This window comes from Stegostoma tigrinum, chromosome 7, assembly GCF_030684315.1.
Source record: "Stegostoma tigrinum isolate sSteTig4 chromosome 7, sSteTig4.hap1, whole genome shotgun sequence".
In the NCBI taxonomy this organism is placed as follows: Eukaryota; Metazoa; Chordata; class Chondrichthyes; order Orectolobiformes; family Stegostomatidae; genus Stegostoma; species Stegostoma tigrinum.
Window position 1 is genome coordinate 42182548 of NC_081360.1, and position 6000 is coordinate 42188547.

The 6000-nt window shown below is 39.1% G+C and overlaps 1 protein-coding gene across 5 annotated transcripts in view; it reads right to left on the minus strand.

The window, feature by feature from the left end:
• The window catches only part of itprid2 (ITPR interacting domain containing 2), a 141893-nt gene extending 136366 nt beyond the window's left edge, over window positions 1-5527 (minus strand). Inside the window, exon 1 of one of the 5 annotated variants that reach the window (XM_048534652.2) lies at window positions 5455-5527. The gene's annotated coding sequence lies outside the window, so the exon portion shown is untranslated. Of the gene's footprint in view, window positions 1-4540; window positions 4768-5454 lie in introns of those variants that run through there. The other 4 variants (XM_048534653.2, XM_048534651.2, XM_048534650.2 and 1 more) reach the window with 4 other exon arrangements.
• Window positions 5528-6000: the final 473 nt, after the last annotated feature.

A 6000-nucleotide genomic window follows, 5' to 3' on the forward strand; every position in this document is an offset into this window, starting at 1 on the left:
TTAGTGCTAAACAAAGTTTGTTATGAGTCATTTAAAGAATGGAGTCCACAAACAGAAAGGGTGGGGTTGCAACACAGCATGGCCTATTTCAATGGGTAAAGAACTAATTTTTAAAAAATAAAAAAACCTCTGTTACAGACAATAAGTGGAAAACAAAAATCAAAACTACTGCTTCTTGTGTGTGACTTAATTGGTCTGTAAAGTTAATGTACATTCTTACAACAACATGAATTTGTACATTTCTAACTACTTAGTGGAGATCAACTACTTCACATTAATATTTTACATACAAAATTAGATGTATTAAACTGATCAAGCAGAAATAGAATAAAAAGTGGTCTAAATTATTATTTCCTTTTTTAAAAATTCTTGCTTGTAAATCTCATCTACAAGTCACATCAGGTAGAAATACCTACGTTGGATATAACATTTTAAAAGTCAAACTACAAAATAGTACAAACAATGAATGGCACTTGGCCAGCAGTCCAAGATGTTAGTACACAAATAGCAAACAATAACTTGTGCCCCATCTCATCAGCAGCTACATTTACATATCAGAGTTAAGGCCAACATATGGGATTGATAACACTTCTATGCTTTCATTTTAATAAAATGTTTCCAAGCACATCTAAATTAAAAGAGAAAAATAAACAGAATTGCTTAGTGCTACTATTTGTCATTCCAATTTTTATTGCAGCCTATGATCTGAAGGTTGAGTCATTCTAAAATTAATGGAAATAAAAAGTTGGAAAGCCCCAGTGTCTATACTAAAACTAAAAACATACCATATAGTTTTAAAAAGCATATTAATAGATCGAACCTTCAATCTCTTACCATTCATATCTTATGAACCTGACATCTCAATTGAGGACAGAAAGTACATAAGATCAAGGGTGATATACCACAATTACAAGCTTAAATGTAGACATACAAAATCATATGTTAAGATTTTTCCTAATACAAGATTCATTAGATTGAAGCTCTATTTTTTGCTTTTAAATTTGCTATGAAAGCATTATTGTCTGGGATAATTAAATTCCAATTATGACCGCATAGCCAGAAGACTAAATAATCTTACAGTTAAATCAATAATTCCTGTGGGCCATTGTCACATACCAAAAAGGAATTCTCTAGCACTCCCAAAAAACTTATGGATGTAAATGTGATTCACTCTTCCACTGTCCTTCACATGGATATGGATACATTTATATCCTGTGCTACAACAAAGTGTGGGCTTTCCATTTACAACACAGTCTAAAAAATGTTATTCATCTACAGGATATTTCTCCACCCAATAAGCAAGATGTTATTGCATGCTATGAGGCTGAACATTTGTGTTGCGTTTGATCATGGCCATTTATTTCACAAAATATCAGTATGTAAGGACATGATTTGGTCAAAGTTAGTCTTAGTTCATTAACAGAGCCATCTCCTGCCATGTATAACCATTAACAACCTTTTTAAAAGTGATTATCTGATGAAAATTGAACCAGCTTCCTCGAACGAGTGAGGCAATTTATTCAAATGCCTAAATGCTCCTGCAATAAAATGTTATTTCTAATCTCATGTAAATATTACATACAAAGGGGAGAGCATTGAGGTAAACTCACTGAGCTACACACATATTGCATTGTATTCAGGCAGAGTTCTGCACTGGCCTGCAAACAAATACATTTGAGTTTGTTTTATTTTTGTCTCATGTACCGAGACACAGTGAAATGTTGTTTTGCAAGCTATACTGGTGGATCATACCATACACGGTGCATCAGGGTAGCAGAACGGACTGCAGAGGAGAGTGTTACAGCCACAGAGAAGGTGCAGAGAGATCAGAACTAATATTCAAGAGGTCTGTCCAAAGTCCATTCAAAGCGTGAAGAGCATTTCTCATTGGCATCCTAGTCTGACATATTGTAGCATTTAAAGCAAATTAACTGTTCCATCTGGTCAATTTTGTTAATACAAGTAACTTGCTGTGCAATAATTAGTATTAAACTGCAACAAATATAAAAGATGAAATAATGCAAGACAAATACATTAAGACTTTGTACTACTCCGGGAAAAGTTAATTTATACTCCCATCTCACTATAAGCAGCAGTCATGCTGAAGTTTTGTTCCTGGGTTCTAGCACTCATTCACTCTCTCAATATCCTCCTTTAATCCCCTCCTTGTCCTCAGGCTCCATCCAAGTTTAAATTTCTTCTTCCCATTATGTACTAAGATCGTCCCACACAGATTTTGTTCTTTCTTCATCACATCACTCAGCTTCCCTGATCCTTCTCAGTATTTCATTCATTGCACTCTTCTGCCTCCAACTTTCTCTCCTTCCATCACTAATAACTTCCCCAGTAATCTATTTTATTCTGAGATAACAAGGTGTAGAGCTGGATGAACACAGAAGGCCAAGCAGCATCAGAAGAGTCGGACAGCTGACGTTTCAGGCCTAGACCCTTCTCTGATGCTGCTTGGCCTGCTGTGTTCATCCAGCTCTACACCTTGTTATCTCAGATTCTCCAGCGTCGGCAGTTCCCACTATCTCTGAATCTATTTTATCCTCCTCTCAGTATTCTTTACGTTAACATAACTTTCCACCCCTTTCCCCAGTTCTTTTCCGGTTGCCTTCCCAGTGTTTCTTTCTTACCTTCCCAATGCTCTCTTCAAATTTTTCGCATCCCTCATGTTGTTTATCCCTCTATTCTGTGAAATTGATACTGTAGTTACAAGACCTCACTACCCACTTTCTCTTTTTTTGTCCAACTGCTCCAAAGTATCTGCTTTGACCCCAGCAGAAACATCATGGCCTCATCAGCAATGGCATTCACTTCCTGGCCCACTATCCCTGGCTTACATAATTCCTTTACACCATCAGAATACCATTCAACAGTGAATTTAGCTGGGGCCTAATGCCTAATAAAAAAACATCTACTTCCACCTCCAAAACCTTTAGAATCATATAGAATGGAAGAGGGCGTTTGGCAAATCAAGCAGGCACTGCCAAAAGTACAATACTATCTAAACTAGTCCCATTTTCCTGCACTAGGTCCATAGTTTGGAACATTATGATACTTCAAGTGCTCATCTAAGCACTTATTAAACGTTTGAAGTTACCCACCTCAATTACCCGGAGGTAATGGATTCTGGATTCCAGATTCCTACCACCCTCTGGGTAAAAAAATTCCTTCTAAATCTCCTGCCCTTCATTTTCATGCCCCCTTGTTTTTAAATCCTTCAAATAAGCATCTCAACCTTACTCAAATGGTCATCTGTTAACAAAACCATCATTCATGCATTATCATTTTCAGACTACTATTTCAACCATTACCCATCAACTTGCCAGGCACTGCACTTCAAAATTCTGATATCCATATATCCCATCCCAAAACAACTTATCCAACACCTTATCCTCAATGACCTACAATCGATCTTGATTCTGCCAGTGGCTCAAATTTAAAATTCCCATACCCGCACTGAATTTCATGATAGCCTCACCTGCTCCCATCTCAATGTCCTCTTCTATATCCCTGATAACAAGGTGTAGATTCAGCTCTACACCTTGTTATCTCAGATTCTCCAGCATCTGCAGTTCCTATTATCTCTCATAGACTTTGTCGTCACCTTCACCTCACATTCCAATTTCTCCTCTGTCCCACTCATTCAATGTATCCAACTCCACCCACACAGCACATATCTTTCCTGTCCCTTCTCTCATTCTCATCTTGCTTTCTTCTTCCCAGTTTTCTCACTCTGTCCCAAACAGTGGTTTCTCATTGATCATTGTTTTCTATTTCCTTAGTTTTCAAGGCCTCCAGCATGTAAATTTTGTCCTTACCTCAGCTTCCTTCTCTCTTCCCCCTTTCTAGACTTCTCTCAATTTCTCCTCCACTGCAAATTTTCATTTCCTGATTATTGTGACCCCTCGCTTTGCAGATTCTTATCTTCTTCACAAGAAGTGAAAATCTCCCTTACTTTAGTGTGCTCTCACTATATCTTTCAGTGCCCCCTTCTCAGTTTTCCACTGCCTTGTTCTCACATCTCCACTCCATTCTCTTTACTTACTTATTTTTCCTCTCCCTTACATAAACAAAACACACACACACACACACACACCTCTCGCTCCCTCACTGAAACATACGCACCTCACTCCCCCTTCCCTCACCAGAGGCACGCATACCCTCCTTCACACATCCTCACTCATGTCTGCCGATCTATCACTCTCTCTCTCTCTCACACACACACACACACACACACACACACACACACACACTCTACCCCCACGCCTTCCACACACACTCTCTCCCACACTCACTTTTTCTGCCTCACTCGAACACTTTCTCTACCTCTCCACCTTCCTCCCTCACACCTTCTCCTGTCTCACACGTACACACACTTTTCACCTCCCAACCTCCGTTGCTCTGAGAGACACTTTCTCTCACTCTCACACATTCGCTCTGTAAGTGCCAGCCGTTGTGCTGTTTCGGTATTTACTCCAGCTTCACACATCAAACATTCGCTCGCAAATAACAAGTGAAATAGTGAGATTACCAATTTCCTACCACATTAGACCGAAGTCTCCCTGCGTCTTTAATAGGAAACTCACAATCGATCTCAGTAAACTTGCCCAACTTATTGGAGTACTTCCGCTTCCGTTTTTCTTTTAAACACTCCCTAAAACAAAGCTTTCCCGGGTCGCCAGCTCTTTGAGCCTGCAGCTCCAAGTGGCAGCAGTGAAACCTCACTCTCAGCGCTCAGTCAATACAATGGGCAGCAACAAAAAGCCAATATCGTAGAGCTTAAGGGTTGGCGTACGGCTAATTCAAACTGCTTGCCATGGGCTGAAAAAGTTGCTGGTGACAGTGTGTCGACCTCTTGGACTTAAATCTAATTTCTGAGCATTGTTTTTTTTTAATATTACAGTTCGCCAGCAACAAAGATGTTGACGTTTTTCAGTTTCGTAAACAAGTCATGTTTCGCTATCTAAAATGTCAATTTCGCAAGGACAGATACTGCTAGGCAGGGAAAATTGTGATAGAGGATAATCCGATGATCTAATAGGGTTTACATTTAAATACGATAACTGATATCGAATCATCATAAGTTTACTTTTCGTAGGAGTTACACGTACTGCTATTAAATACTATTGCTCCTCGGCCATGGAAGTTACTAATTTTCAGATGTGTCTTCACTATTAGGCTGTGATTTGTCTCATTAATGTTGAGTTAGTGGTTAGCGGTTTCTTCACTTTTACTCCGTGTGATTCTGAGGGTGCTGAATCAACGGGTCTGTCAAAACAATAAAACCAACTCCGAACAATGAAAGACTGCATCCGCTCGGGATAAGAAATACAATCCCGTGTTCCCAGTTGCAATAAATTCGAAACATTCATCGGGTCTCCTGATACATTCAAACAGTGCACTTAAAAACATCTCAAACGATGGTCTTTAAGATATTGAACTCACCCAGTCTGGTGCACCAAGTTAAACAATGCTCAGGACCAGTTGCTCTATCAAGGTGAAAAGGTGCAGAAATAAAGGCAGATCGTTGTCCATTGAGGTATTTGATTACGTCCTGTCTTCTGTCGTCATTTTAATAGGCATGCGTTTGTTTGAGAATTAATGGATTTATGAATTCAACGTCAAATTTAAACTGACCTGCAGGAAATTTGTTGTCTCTCTCTGAGCAGTAGAAAAACTTTTGAATATCCTTGTGTTGGGAAAACAGGTTATTACCTTTCCAGAAGCAAAATGTTCAGATGGGTCTGTAGCCCATATGTCTGAGCTGTTTGAACTCAGGTGCGATGTTATGCCTAAGCAAAACGGCGACAGTTAATCGCGGGAGCGTCGATGCTGCACCTGAACTTCAGATATTCTGACTAACTTTCTTTAAATTGGACGTAAATCTTTTTGTTGTTCTGTTGAATGGATACTTCTTCAGAGTGCCTGTCGGAGGGTTTAGATTATAACATCAAAAAAAACATTGCTGACTAGAACTTCATAGAGCTAAAC